Genomic DNA, 15,372 nt, shown 5'->3' with positions numbered 1-15,372 from the left:
TTGCAAATATTGTACCATATTGGATGCACATCGTTAGCATATCATCTCAGAACAAAACACCCTTCTTAAGTTACCACTGGGCCTTGCAAACCAACACTGTTGGAGTCTGATGCTTACAACTAACTTTCAACTTGAGAAAGAAAAATTCCTACAACCATGACTCACTCCATTTAGATCGTATTCAAGGATCAAAGAAAGCTATTAGAACAGTTTTTGATTTAAAATGCACTTCATATTTGGTGATTTTACATTAATTATAAGATATTATTCAAGTAAATAACTGTTCAAAGCCTCACAAAAATAGTAGTAGAAAATATGCGATTAATCACAATTAATTACGGAATTTTTTTGGCGATTAATTAGTTTAAAAAAATGTAATCGCTTGACCGCACTAATATAGATATAAAGACTAGTTTGAAAAGCTCACCCTCCTGCTAGGTATCTTGAATTGCTTTATAGTAGATTTAAATGAGGTAAATGTCAATACAGTAAGAATCAGAGATGATAATAATAAAAATAATTGAAAAGTAGAAGCGTAGAAATGTGATTGAAGGACTAATCTCAAAAGAAGTCATAAAATGAAGACCTCGCTTAAAGAATTAGGCCACTTTAGTCAAGTGTTATGCGAAAAGGGGTTTTGGGGTCACGCTGTGTGTATCGACTGTGTGTGTCAGTGTGTGTAAGGACATTAAAAGAAGTGGGGGGGTTTATTGCAAGGCGCGCCATTCTCCCCCATCAAGTCACATTAGATGGCCTATGCATCCAAACAACCAACCATGTCAAATATTTCAACGACAAATCATACAAGAAGTGTTAAGAAAGGTTGCTTGTCTCCTTTTTTTTTTTTTAAATTTGCTGTACGTGGTCAGAAGGTCTTTGATTTTATCTGCAAGGGCAAATTTGGAGATGGGGATAAAAAAGAAGTGCCCATGTGTGTGGGGGGGGGTGAATTTACTGAACCTTTTGTCAGTCTTTAAAAGCAGTATTGATATGTGAATCTATTTGAATACAGATTGTGATTTTGGGTATTTAAATGATGACCTCCCATTTCTTGCAGCTGCAGCTGATTTGCTAGGAAGTTATAGATTCTAGGTGGTGTTTTCAATTTTGTAAATCAGAAAAATGGGTTTCTTTTACTGTAAATTATTTGGTCTAACTAAATTGCTAGAAAAGATTTTGTTGTTCATGTTGCGAAGCTCCTATTGAAAAAGTGTCTACTTCGTCCTGCATCCTCGTCCGTCTTGTGACCTTTTAAAGTACTTCCGTCCTTGCATTTCACCAGTCCGTCCCCTTGTGACCCCCCCTACAAAAAAAATTTAAAAAATAAATAAAATAGAAAGTGTCCGTGATAAACATTATTTAAAGCTCAATAGCAATTTCCTATTCGCATCCACTTACTGTAATTTCCGGACACACCTGATTAAAAGCCACAGATTTGACCTTAAAGGGACAGATGGTCAAAGAAAACCCATCTTACATCCTTCCTTAGTCTGTTATTTTTGTTTGTTTGTTTTTTTAACTTCTCATCATCAGTACTCCATCCCCAAATGGGCGTCATGAAGCAAAAAAATGTTTTACCCCCAGTGCAAAGGGCTATTTTGCTTAAAAATGACCTGTGGAACAAGGAACCAATATTAAGTGCAATAATTTGTTCAGTGTATTTTTTCACCCAAAAAAAAAAAAATCACCTTTGTCCCGAATCTCATTCCAAATTTGCAAAGAAACATTAGAAAAACCCCTGCATACTTGCATTTCATCAGATTTGCATATTCTCAGGTTTATTTATATATATTTTTTTATGGTTTGGATTTTTCAGCATGTATTCATTTATCTATTGCAAAGTTGAAATGATGTGCTGAATTTACTAAAAATTATTCCGCCAAGTGGTTGTAAAAGAGCTTTTGCACAACATTATAATGTGTTGTACCTGATTATAATCATTAAATAATATCCCAGCTATGGACACTGAGCTGTGTAATCTGAATCACATAAAGCCGCCCTTGTTTCCTTAGGCAAAGTCTGCCTCCCTGGGTAGGAATGTCTAAGTGACACTGTGTGTGTGTGTTTGTTGTACAGTAGAAGGCCTCTTTGCCTTAAAACGTGTTGGCTCAGGTAAACACACTTGCAAGTGTGTCAGAGCCCAGGGTGAAATACAACACAGACAAGCTCAAATTAACTCGATGAAGCTTTTTGCCAGTCACGTGGCTTAAGGTGTGTTTGTTCACGCAACAAGGTCATCCAATTAGCCATCTCGCTCTCTCTTGTTCTTATCCTGTGGGGATGTGATGATGCGCTTCCTGCAATTCCACCTATTTGAAATGAAGGATGACTGTTGCTAACAGGTTACAAGTTATTCCCTCATTGATGTCTTTTGTGTTGTTTTTTCGGAGGGTGTATTTGATTTTGACAGAATGATGTCACCCTACAGGGTAAAGGTGTCCATTAGTATTTTTATTTATTTATATTGTCTTTTTTGTGATATGCCAGACAACAATTATTCCAAATATCATTTGCTCTGGGCAGTTTGCCTTTATGGTATTCTCTTTTCTCAGCAGTGCAGAAGTTGGATTCCTCAGATCCTAAAAGATAAAAAGATTCGATGGCGAGCTTGAAAGTGATTTTACCTGAGGATTGAAGAGAATTCTCACACCTCTCTCAGAAGCTAGAAGGACATGCTGGCACCATGCTGCTGAGGTGGGGATTGATTTGAAGGGGAGCCCTTTCAAGCGTTCTCTCCAAACACATGAATGCAAACTCGCGTGTCGTGCAGAGAAATGCGTGTGTGCGCAGGTGGCTTGAAGAGAGTCAAAGCAGTGACTTAAATGAGTGAGAACGACCGCTGGCGCTGCTGTACAGTGTGGTGCTTTCGAACGGAGGCCACTCTGACTAATTGGGCTAATTTGGCAGCTGGAGAAGCAAAGGAGTCCCAGAGGACCGAGTGGCTCCTCACTCTTTTCATCATCCCTTTCTATCTTTCTTGCCTCATCTGAACCCAGTTCTCTCGCCAACTAACTCCCCCCTTGCTGCTGCACTCTCCTGCTCTTATTCTTGCTTTGATAGCCACCCCTCTCAAGTTGCAATTAAGAAAGAGGTGACACGTCTGAAGTCACCTGGCAGTCACAAGGCTCCTTGTCCATGTCGGTGTCACAACGCTAATCCATCTATTTCTATCTGGTTTTGATAATAAATTCAAATTACTGTTTGCAGAGGAGTTTCTAATATTCTGACCTCATAGCCGAGGAAGTAGAAGAACCACATTAATGTGATGCAGTGCAATTTGGAATCTGCCTCTACATTGTGTTCAATGTCATTGCAGCATGGCGGATATAGTGGTTAAGCGGTAAGCCTCGCAGACAGGAACGAAGCAATCGTATCAAAGGTGGGGGTCACACTAAACCAAATTTTGTGAGCAAATTTTCAGCCTCTCGCGTTCAACTGCTTCTCTCCAACGAGAGAACTGAAGAAACAAACTGTCAAACTCTGGTTGAGGTAAGACACAATGACAGTAAAGGATAAGTAGACAGATAATTAACCACAAAAACGCTGTCAAATGTCTTTTTTTTCTGCAAGCTTATGATAGACAAAATGGAAATAATATTCAAAGTTTTTAAACCATTTTTAATTATTTGTTGGAAAAGTTCAAATCCTCTGATCCCAGCCTCTAAAATGTTTATAATTTCGGACTTCCTTAGTTCTTCATGAAATCGTGTTCATGTTTTCAGCAAAGCAAGACATTAACGGATGTCAGCTTGCACTGAAAACTGATCGATTTAATCAAAGTTTGCCTATTTTCGAACATATTTTGAAATTGAAGCGTGTGGGAGCTCAATTACAAATCTGAGAATCAGCTATTCCCAAATATGTAGTTTTCAGAACCAAAAAAAATGGACGTGAACAATTAATATGCCGATCGAATAATACAAATGAATAATAACGCAATTTCATTGGTTCTAAACTTTAATGTAATTTTAAACAGAAACTTCGTAGATCACCATTTTTTATCTTATAATACGTAGTGTACAGTCATGCTGGGAAAAGTGAAGCTTCAAATTTGCTTCATGAACCTGTTGTTGCATATTTCGGCTCCCACAGATGGCATTCTCTGTTCGACATTGGCCTGAAAGTACACTGACTTGCCATTTCTTGAACTCATTTATTTAAACTAACAGTGATTTAAAAAATACAACTCGTTCATCGGGCAAATTAGAAGCTTGATTTCCCCTTCACGAATGTCCACTCAATTCCCATAATCACTTAACATTATGGATTTATTTGTTGTAAATTGTCTACAATGCTCTATCAATAGTTAATTGGACCATTCAATATGATCTTTTTATTTACTTCTTCAAATGCTGTTTCACCAGTCAGTCTACATGGAGACTTCACCAATCATACAGGCAGCAAACGGCGACTGCTTTACCGTGAAGATTGGCAGAAAAGAAATGGTGGCTACAGCAGCACGGGATTTGCAAGAGGCACAAACCACTTGACCTCAAAGTCATTCTGTTTACATTTCGGACTACAAAAAAACCCAACACCTTTTTTATGCATTGTTGCCGGTGTTTGCCCATAACTGGAAATTCCACCCCACTTGTAATGTGAGCAAACACCTTGCGATGTGCACACCCTGTAATAACTTACAAGTGAACACAACCACATCCTAGTTGTAAAAGGGTACGCACACTTGTATAAGCACATTGTTTCAGCTGTTTATTCTGAACTCCTCTCTCAAAAAGATTTTTTGAAAATGAATTGAGTGGAACAGGTTAAAGGTCACATTAGTGGCATTTGAAAAAGGTTTTTAAATTATGACAACTTGGTCCACCTTTTTTTGTTGAATTAACACAAAAAAAGGTGTGTACACTTTTCATAGCCACTGTAGGCTTGTAAATCCCTGCCTGGTGAGCCTGATGGAAATTTGAATGAATGAATTTGCCTTTAGTTTTTATTTTATGAAGATTTCAAATTTTGTTTGTGATTTTATAAAGGTTTATTGTTCCACTTGAATCTTGATTAAGATATATTATTGCGATGTTTGGATTTTTTGCTTTAATATTTTTTTTCATTTCATGACGTTCATGCTCAGATTACAAGAAAAAAAAACCTGTAAACTTACTTAGTGTCTCTCGAATTCTTTTCCATTTGCATGAACTGTCATTAAGCGTCAAATATTATTTACAATAACTTTAAGTAAATGTTTTCAAAAAGATACAAAACATACACTTTATATTTTATCAGCAAAGGTAATGCATGCCTGCCTGACTGAGCATTTTTATCTTTCTATCACAGAACCTTTTCTATTATGTCATGTATTTCAGGGGTCCCCAATCACAGGGCTGCAGGTCACTTTGGACCGGGCCGCGGCGGGCCTCACAGATGAACGAAAATAATCATGAAAAAAAAAAGGATTAGCAATTTTTCAAGCGTTAACAAATATTTGATTTTGAAAAGTGACCGGATTCTCTCAGTTACACCCAACTATAACATGGGCTCTAACGTGTCAAGATGCTAATAGTCTTGGTCGCATTATTTCTAATATTAAACCCACAAGCTAGAAATTTTTTTAAATAAATACATAAATAAATAAAAAACATCCCGTACGCAGCCCGCTCTGCACAATATCTGGCTCTTGATAAAGCGCTATGGTGAGTTCATACATTTGTTCTGCGGTGCCTTTCAGGTCGGTCTGTGGCTGAAAAAAGGTTGGAGACCACTGCTGTATTGGACTTCCATTAAATGTTCAAGTTTACCGATTGTCCAATTGAGAGCATATACTTAAGCCTGTAGCGAGGACGCTATTAGTAAAGGTACGGCATCTTTTTTCCCCCCTTTGTCTTTCTCTCACATCCAGTTGCCAGCGTGCCCTGCTGGCTCGGCATTAAGCACAGCATGAGCATGGCCATCTAGTGAAACATGATATAGTGAAGCGAAATCTCGCGTAAAGCCTTCAAAGAGTTAGAACACATGCCAAAGAAACGATAATCTCCTTTATGAAGGTTCCTCAAGGCACCGCGAAGACTATTCTCCTCCAATATCAATAAAACACACGGGCAATACATTACGGTGCTCCTCTCAGATTGTAATGCATTATGGCTCCTCTTCTGTCTTTTGATGGCGAGGATTCATATTATGTCGCGGCTCACGCTGGAGATGACTGATCATCTACAGTATGTGACATGTTTCCTTCCGTCTCCGTCCACAGCCTTTGGCACTGGCAAACTCGCTGGTCATCTGCACCAGTGGGATAAGAGGGGGGGGGGGTCAGTTTGAGACACAACATATGTTATTCGCTGTTCCAATAGTGTGATGCCTCGCAGGGAAATTTGTGCTATCGCATTATGACGCAGAAAACGAAAGAGGCTCACTTGCGCCCCAAGATGGAGTACGGACAGCCAGAAATGATATCAAGAATGTAGACATTGGGAGCTGGTGACAGTCAGACCGCATGGAGACATCACAAACAATATATCTGAGTTCAACATCAGAAACAATCAGACCAAAGAGAGACAATGGAAAAAAATGCTTGCAGAATATGGAGGGGAAAAATGAAAACGGCAGCACTTTTGTTCTCCATTGCTCCATCTGCATCTGTCGCTTTGAATTTGTACATGGATAAAGAGAGAAAAAAATACATATCAATATAAGCTGGAGAATAATAGATGATGTAAGGTTTGGAGATGGGGCTGCAAAGTGCCTGGAGCACATCTTCCGAGCCCCATCCAGTCAGTGTTTCTGGCAGACTGTCACAGTTTGCTATTCTTAGTGGCCGTTTCTTTAAAAGGCAAAGGCAGATTAGCCCATTTAACAAACAAGACACAGATCTGCAAATGCGAATAACAAATTAGCACATGTATAGCATTAATACTGCATTTACAAATGGGAAAACAACATGACATGACATGTTCTATTATCGTCCTCTTTCTCGCTTAAAAGAGAAAAGGCAAAATATTAAATGGCAGCTTGCCTATAAATATATTAAACACTACATTTCAACATCTAAAAATACAAATGCACTTTTGTCGTTATACACAAGTGTAAATACATGCTAAACTCTTGGTTCACCAATAGATTTGGCGCTTTAATAAATACATACAATTAGTCCTCTTTATTTGGATATGACTAAAAATGACATAAAATGTAATAGGGGAGAATGACAATCGTAGGTGAGAAGAAAGGTGCCAAAGAAAAACAGAAGTTACTCAATAAAACACAAATGTGTGTATTATTGTCATTACTGGTCGTCCAGTCGCTGATTTTCGTGAATTGTCAGTCAATGAGTGTTTGTGTCAGAACTCCACCAGGACTTGGTCATCAGCCTTTGAATATTTTTTTCTAGATTTTATTATTGGTTTTATCAAAAAGAGAATCCAGTCGTCTGGATACAGAACTTGATTATACTATACGTGGATTCTAGTCAAAATGACACGGCGCCACGGCTGAGCAGGAGCCTATCCCAGCTGAGTCTTGCTAGGCAAGAAGCAGGGTTCAGCCTAGACCTTCAATTCATTACGATTGTAATCGGCAACAAGCTGTGGTACCAGGCATGGTGAGAGCTAGGATTCAAAACTAGAACCTCCTGATCACGAGGCAGGCCTCCTGGCCACATTTATGCTGCCCTGAATTTAGTGAAGCTTCAAATTTGCTTCATGAACCAGTTGTTGTTTTATTTTATTTTTTTTACTCAAATAAAGGGATTTAAGTAATGGCAAGTCAGTATGCTTTCAGCCCAACGGTGTACCATGACTGCCACCTTCTAGGTCAAAAAATACAACTGGTTCATGAAGCAAATTTGAAGCTTCATTTTCCCAGGCTGAATCGTAAGCCAACCATTATTATTTTAAACCACCTGTCCTCATTGGAGTCGCAGGGAAGAAACCACAGGACATATGAAAGAGCGACTGATATCCCCAGCGCAAACACCTGTGCTCTATTTTCATAAGTGGTGCAGATCAGGCACGTTATAAATATGCAATATGGGTGTTCGTAATTTTGCAGCCATGTACAACAACAGCATATTTAATAAAGGCTGATTTGGAATCAGTACTGTGGGTCTCCAATTTCCCGGAATCCATTTGGCTCCAAGCAAACACTTTGACTGCACTGTGCTGCAAAGATAAATATGAGATCACAAAATGGAATTTAGCTTCAGATGCAACAAAGTAGAGGAAAAGAAAAGATAAAACTGGCTCCTCAAGACTTGTACAATAAGAGTTAATGTACTGTATTATAAACTCTTTACGTAACCACCAAAACATACAAAAACAAATAAATCCGGACATTCCTTTTCCCCGCCTCAGAGTAGCCACTCATCCAATCACCCATCATTCTACCAACACCGTTCGTGGTGCTCACATTTCACGCACACTGTGTGTGAGGGCCTTAGTTGGTCCGATGCAGGCAGGTCTGGGTCAGTCCCTCGCCTGTCTCAAGAACAGATGTGATGGGCTGTGACAGCTCCTTGATGAGTAATTGCTCTAATCACTTGATGGTTCACGACTGACCACACCCCGCCCCTCAAAACACACAATGGCCCGTTCCACCCCTTCTCCTCGGTGGGGTACAGCAGGGCGTGAGCGCACTGAACTCTTGTCGCAAGGACATTCTCATCCGTGATAAGAATGCCTTTGCAGTTGACACTCAAGTGTCTAAAGTGATCCTCGCGCACTTATCAATTTTTAGCCAATATAGTTCTATTCCAATGGATTTATAGACATGCTTACTGACACAGGCCAAAATGTAATTGAAACACATTCTATTGTGCGTTTTTAACTCCAGAAATGCCAAATCACTTTGCTTTTTTTTTTCTTTTTGGACAAATTTGTGGCTTTTTTTAGCTTATCCACCAGGGATGGAATCGTTTAAAAAAAAAAAAAAGTTCTGTGGTGACCGCACAGTCTGCATGTATGCCTGCATGCACTTCTGTTTATATTGTATTTAAACCTGTAATGATTAATAATTTTGTAAAAAATGAATTATTAAACTGGAAATGACACAAGACTGAAGTCGAGAAAGATAATAATTTATTGCCTTTTTCCTTCAGCGAGAATTTGGGGGAAATGCAGTCCATGCACCATTCTAATGCAATTATCATTTTGGGAAATTGGATCTTCGCGTGTATTGAGAAAGTGCTGCCTTTGAGATGTCAGTGGAACATTTAATGTAAATGAAAGTATCTCTTAACATAAGGTCTTCCATAAGGTCAAGTAAATAGCATGATAAAATAATGATAATAATAATATAGATAATATAAAAAGGTTGCTTTTTTTCTTGTATCGTTTCTAGCTAAAAGATCCCCATTTATCTGCAGTGTACAAAAATCACAAACTGTTAGCATAGTCAGGATATGAAACATTTTGAACAAAACTCAATACAAAGGTATAAGGTTACCAGTTTACCCAGTATAAATTAAAAAAATATTCACAAAAACCAACAACAAATTTTATATATATATATATATATATATATAAATATATAAAAGACTCCCATCCATGGATTGCTGCTGACATTACTGCTCCAATTGAATGGCAACCGGCCCAGTGTGCACCCAGCCTTTCATCCGGGATAAGGCCCAGCTTGGATGAAATGGATGAATGGATCGATTCAACGCTTTGTAGCCCTTTCACGTACGACTTAGAAAGCAGCACTGTTGTAGGTTATACGTCGTGAGGGGTTGGGCTGATGTTGCAACAGCCACCCCCTCCCGGTTTCTCGTGAAGAGCCACCCCCACACCACAACTCTTCTTCTGAATATGAGACAACCAATTAAAGTTAGAAATATCTGCACCCACCCTGGGATTTTCCTTGTGCGAAGCTCCTCAACCGGTGCAGAGGAGAGAAGGAAGGAGAGGAGCTGTAGGTACGGCCCCTTGCTGTCATCTCCACTCATAGGTAGCGCTGCATTCATGGGCCTTAATTATATGTGGGTTGTCAGCACTGGTAGAAAAGCCTGCCGTGGAAAGCATGGAGAGCCGGGACTGTGGGAGAGAATAGTTAGTGAGATTGGCAAGCACTGACAAGACAGACATGACAGGCAGGCAACCCGTTCTTCTTCTTCTGCGACCGGCCTCCTTAGCCCCCTCTGCCCATTGGTCCTGCTTTGACTGGGACACTTGACTGGGAAGGTGAGGCGTTCTGTCTCGCTTGGTAATGATGGAGCTGTCTGTCTCAGTCAGTTACCTCCCGCTTTCAAAATCCCCCCCCCAAAAGGAAATTCATATAATGCACCCCCTATTTGATTTCTTTTATTCGCAGATGATTCACGTGCACTTAGACACGGCTGTTGAACACATCGTCTGGTTGTCTACCGACAGGTCGCATCAACGATTTTGTGCCTATTATTACTCCTAAAATAAATCCATTGCTGTCATTACCACCACGAGGTTATGTTTCCTTCACTATTGGTTTGTTGTTTACGTAACGTGAAAAAAAGATTTGTATAAGGTGGAATGAATCCATAAAATTTTAGTCAAAAAGTAAACGTATAGAATAATTTTTTTGAGCAACTTTGTTTTCAAATTTGGGTGAGGCTTTTTGTGACTCCTATTCTAATAGACATGTCAGGGAGTGAGAAGAAAGAATTTTTCTTTTTTTTGACGTTGGAGACCCTTAAATATACACATTTTGAAAATTGGTGCTTTTTAGCAATTGTTTAACTCGCCCAACCACCACCACCCCCCCCAAAAAAACAAACATTTAGATAAAAGAATAATGAAGCCTGCTGCTTTAGCCATTAAAACTTATGACTGTTAATATTTAAATATAACTGTGCATGTATCCAGGTATTCAACACTGGGCCATTTGTGGATTGTGAAAAGCAGTTTCTGGTTGTGAACAATCAAAAAATAGACACCAATACCAGTAAGTGACAGCACATCACGGTAAAATATCTTTAGAAAGCCTTTTTTATTGTTGGACTGATTTCCAACTCTCGTGCCTGTAAGTGAATAACATAAATAGGAAACCTGGAGCTGGCCTGACCCTGCATGCCTACACATACTGTGTGTGTGTATATTGCGATGACTTGCTGTTGAATACCAATTGTGACTTTGGTAGGACAACATTTTCTCAGTGCACTGTCAAGAAATTAAAATTTAAAAGAAAATTGTAATTACTGGCAGTAGCAATGTCAGTAATTTACAATTATTTTACAGATTCACAGCATTTATTGTCATTAGATTTTAAAATTGTGGTAACATATTTTGGATTACAGTACATGACTGATTTTGCATTGTGAAGAAGAATCATCTTTACGGTAATGATTACATGCATGTGCATGTACAAATGTGGACTCTGTACACTGCAGCAGTTGCTAATTAAAGTGCTCAAGGTGCAACTCGGGTTATCTTGCTCAATGATACCACAGTTCAGGGGACGTTACCTGCGGATGGTCTCTTGCAGCATGCTCTCAAACTCTATCCACAGCTGACATAGTTTTTTTTTTTTGTTGGTTTGTTTTTTTGCCAAATGTAATGTTCTTTTCATTTCCTGGGAATGGATGGTATATAAATCTGGACCGAGCCCATCATGATTAATGATGGCCAGTTTATCAAAAAGTGTTGCACTGTTGGACAGGCTTTACTGAACGCATTAGTATAATCACGGACATTGAAGAATCAAAATCAGTCACACAAACATAACAGTAAAACGCCCTGTTTGAAAACAGCAATGACGGTGAGAGTTGTGAAGAACGTGTGAGTGGGAGCTCAAAAATTGAGTATCCGACTACAGGGTTTGGCATTTATCTTCAATGACTGATGATGATTGCCTGAAAAAAAAAATGTCAATAATAGAATGAAAAAATATGAGAATCTATAACGAACTCGTGCAGAAAAAAAACAATACTGGACACTGCTGATGTCAATTACACTGAAACATATGCCTTCAATCATCAATAAGAGTTTGATGGAGGCGTAGCGAGTTCATTTTTAGGGGTTCAGAAAACCCCTAAAGAGACTGATAGCAAACCCAAAAGTTTTTAAGTTGTTGCTATATAACAATAGAATACTAAATTGAAGCAACATTTTTACAAAACCAAAAATACCGTATGCAATCGCCCCACCACCTCTGCTTTTGCGCACTAGTTGAGCAAGCTCTCTGCTGCCTTGCTGTCATGCAGTCAGCTTGACTTGCTTTAACATGGATATGTGACACATTTCTTCATTTCGACTCAATAACAGTTTATCGGCATTGCAGGCTTTTTTTTTGCTGCATTTACTGTTCATTCATACTGTAGATAGGAGCAGTTGGGGTGGGCAATATCGCTATCGATATCATCACTGTTGCTTTCATGATGTGCAATTTTATATTAGTATTTATACTGCGTCGAAATAGAAAGACTGATAAGTCCGTCAATGGCATTGAAGTCAAAGAAGGAGGAAGTGATCAACTTTTATTCTGTGAATCACGTCACTCTGTGATTGCTGCCTTGCAAACGTCTCAAATAAGGAGTAGAGCCCATATCAGAGGGTAAGTTAACAGCAAAACGCACGTCCACGTCCATAGTCTGTGACTGTTTCGGGGTTGACAAGACTGACGTAAGTCAGAATCAAATTGTGAGGTGTGGCAAGATGATCACCACCATGGAGAGATACTCTCTTCCACCAAGAACCATATGGATTATGAGGAAAGCTTTGCGACTCCACAAACACGGTAATGAAAAGCTAAGTAAACACGCACACTCAGATAACCCTTGCCAAGTTGAGCAAACACACACACACACACACCCCCCCACACACACGCACGCACACCCCTTCACACTGTACTTTAGGCGAGAAACTTAGCTAGGATGTTGAACATTCAGTTTATGAGTTTCAAGTCTGGATCATAACTACTGTACAATTGTCACTATGTCACATGCAGTGGTGGGCGGTCAAAGCCTTCAAGGCCTTCTCTGCTGGCCTAACAGGAAATCCTGATCATATTCTTCACATTATTATATCCTGGTGTTGAATTTTTAGGTGAGAGTTTTTATCCCATCTGAATTCAGATAGCTCGTGTTGCCGGGCAGATTTCATCATACCAGTGGCATGCCCTTTTCCAGAGTCGATAGACAGTTGCGATAGCCAATCAGACCATAACCAGATCACAAAATGGTTCCAGTGTGGTTCTCACTGGCCTCATGATGAAGGCAATGAACGCTTCTTGTGACTGGATATTCACTTGTGAGGGGGCAGCGCTAGGCGGAATCAACACACCAGAAAGTTGTAACTGGTGACTGTTGGAAAATCTAAAATATATTCTTGCTTTTTAAAACCACAATGACCAAAGGAGGGAAAAGTGTGGATTTAATTGCAGATATACTTGCGAGGCCATTTTCAAGACAAAGATTTCAAGAGAAACTAGGTCGCCCAACACTCAGTCAGTAGTGCATAAGTGTGTTTCTGTATATTATTTGTCTAGCTGTGGTGACGTAAATGATGGTAATATGAGGATGATTTATTCAAGTTGAACTAAGTAGGACTTCACTGAAGGCCTACATGTGAAATGCACAGCCCGCCACGGATCACATGTTGTATATGTAGGACAATTTCGCAAACGGTCCTCTCAAAAGGTCACGACTGAATTTGTTGTCACAATTGCATTTGTAATAACAGCTCCAGACACTGTATTTCTCCCATCTTCTATGTTAAGGACCGGACACAAATTACATAGCTGTATTCCCGAGTGATATATGTGGCACAAAACACCTTATATCGAAGAAAATATTTTTTTTGCATTTTTACTGTTGTCGTAAACACCTTTTCTCATTCTGATAGCTTTAGTAGTTGGCAGTGGTACACCAGTAGTTACTGCAGCTTAAAATGTGATGATATCTCTTATTATGGAATAATAGGATACATTTAAGTGAGATAAATATTCCCAAAAATCAATGCATATCTAGAGATAATTTGAAGTTCTTCATTGCTAAATATTGCCATGCTATGGTTGTTTTGCAGAAGATGTATGAAACAATTTAAAATATAAACAAGAGCTTCTGTTCACTAACACTGTCCATCCATAATTTATTTCTAGATTTAGAATTTTTGGGGGGTAAAATTATCATTATCGAGTATTTGGAAACAATGTCAAGATTTCTTTTTTTGCCTATATTGCCCACCCCTAGTTTGGAGTTATCTGAAGTTTTTTTTTAAGGTAGGAAACGATACAGGTGGCTAGACCTCTGTAATTTTTGATTGGAATGTGATAAATAAGTATATTCTATGTGTATCTGTTAATATTAAAGCAATTTCCAGCTAATTTATATTTATTTCATTTATTTATTGCTCCATATGGAAAGTGCTTTGTTACAGCTCCAGCTGTTTTCAAATGTGTTGTATAAATAAAGTTGTATTGTACTGCATTAGTGATCTGCCATTTGGTCGTGGTAAAGATGAAACGATAACAGTTATATCCCAATATTAAAATTTACAATATCTTCATCGTATTGTTATAATGTTAAAAGCAGCACAACACTGGAAAAAAAAATCTGACTTTTTGCCCGCTTCAGCCGATCTCAGCATTGTGAAATATATTGACTTTGCGCCGCTGACCCAGTAGGAACACATGACAATAAAATGACAATCCAAGCCTATTTCTTTGTCATTGCTGCTATTCTGAACAAAAAACAATATTGTGCTTCCCCATCCCAAATATCATGGTTTTTTTGGGTTTTTTTTACTATATCTTGAATGCTTTTAGCACCCATAGACCTCTCCGTACCATCTAATTTGCGATGGATGACAAACAGTTTTTGATCATCATATTAAAAATACAAAAGGATGCTGATGGAATTTAATAGATTTACTGCTATTGAGATTTACAGCTATTTACAAATTATATTATGCCAGTCTATTGTCATTACATTTCAAATTTAACTGTTCATTGACCTGCAAGGATGAACAGTTTTTTACAATTGTCATAAAATACAGTTATTTAATGTAAATTCTCCGGAAATGAACAGCTGCTCGTGACAGTGTTGGGTGATTAAGATGGAAAACTTTACGGATGTCAGAAATCACTTGTTTTTTTAAAGTGAGTTCGCTTACACAGAAATGAGAAACAAAATCAGCTAATTGGGTTTAATAAAACCCAGTTCGCTCCAACTATGTTTGACAAAGACTAGGGTCTGAATGAGAATGACAACTTGAGTAACTCCATCTTTGAACGTGGGGTAGTACTTGACTCAGACAAAACACAGTGTACCAGCACAGACGCTTAAAAAAGTCGGGTCCCAATAATCCTGTAGGGGGCCACCTGGAACTGCAGTGTGTACCCCTGTAGGTCATTAGACTGATGCAAGGTGTGTATTGTTATCCTGGTCAACAATAACAGATATACAAGGTGACAGTTTTCACAGTGTGTCCCTTAATTGCCAGGATCGTCACTTTTGATAGT

The sequence above is a fragment of the Idiotropiscis lumnitzeri genome, chromosome 19, assembly GCF_059441095.1.
Source record: "Idiotropiscis lumnitzeri isolate Australia: NSW breed Sydney's pygmy pipehorse chromosome 19, RoL_Ilum_1.0, whole genome shotgun sequence".
NCBI classification, from domain to species: Eukaryota; Metazoa; Chordata; class Actinopteri; order Syngnathiformes; family Syngnathidae; genus Idiotropiscis; species Idiotropiscis lumnitzeri.
This window is presented reverse-complemented; position numbering follows the sequence as displayed.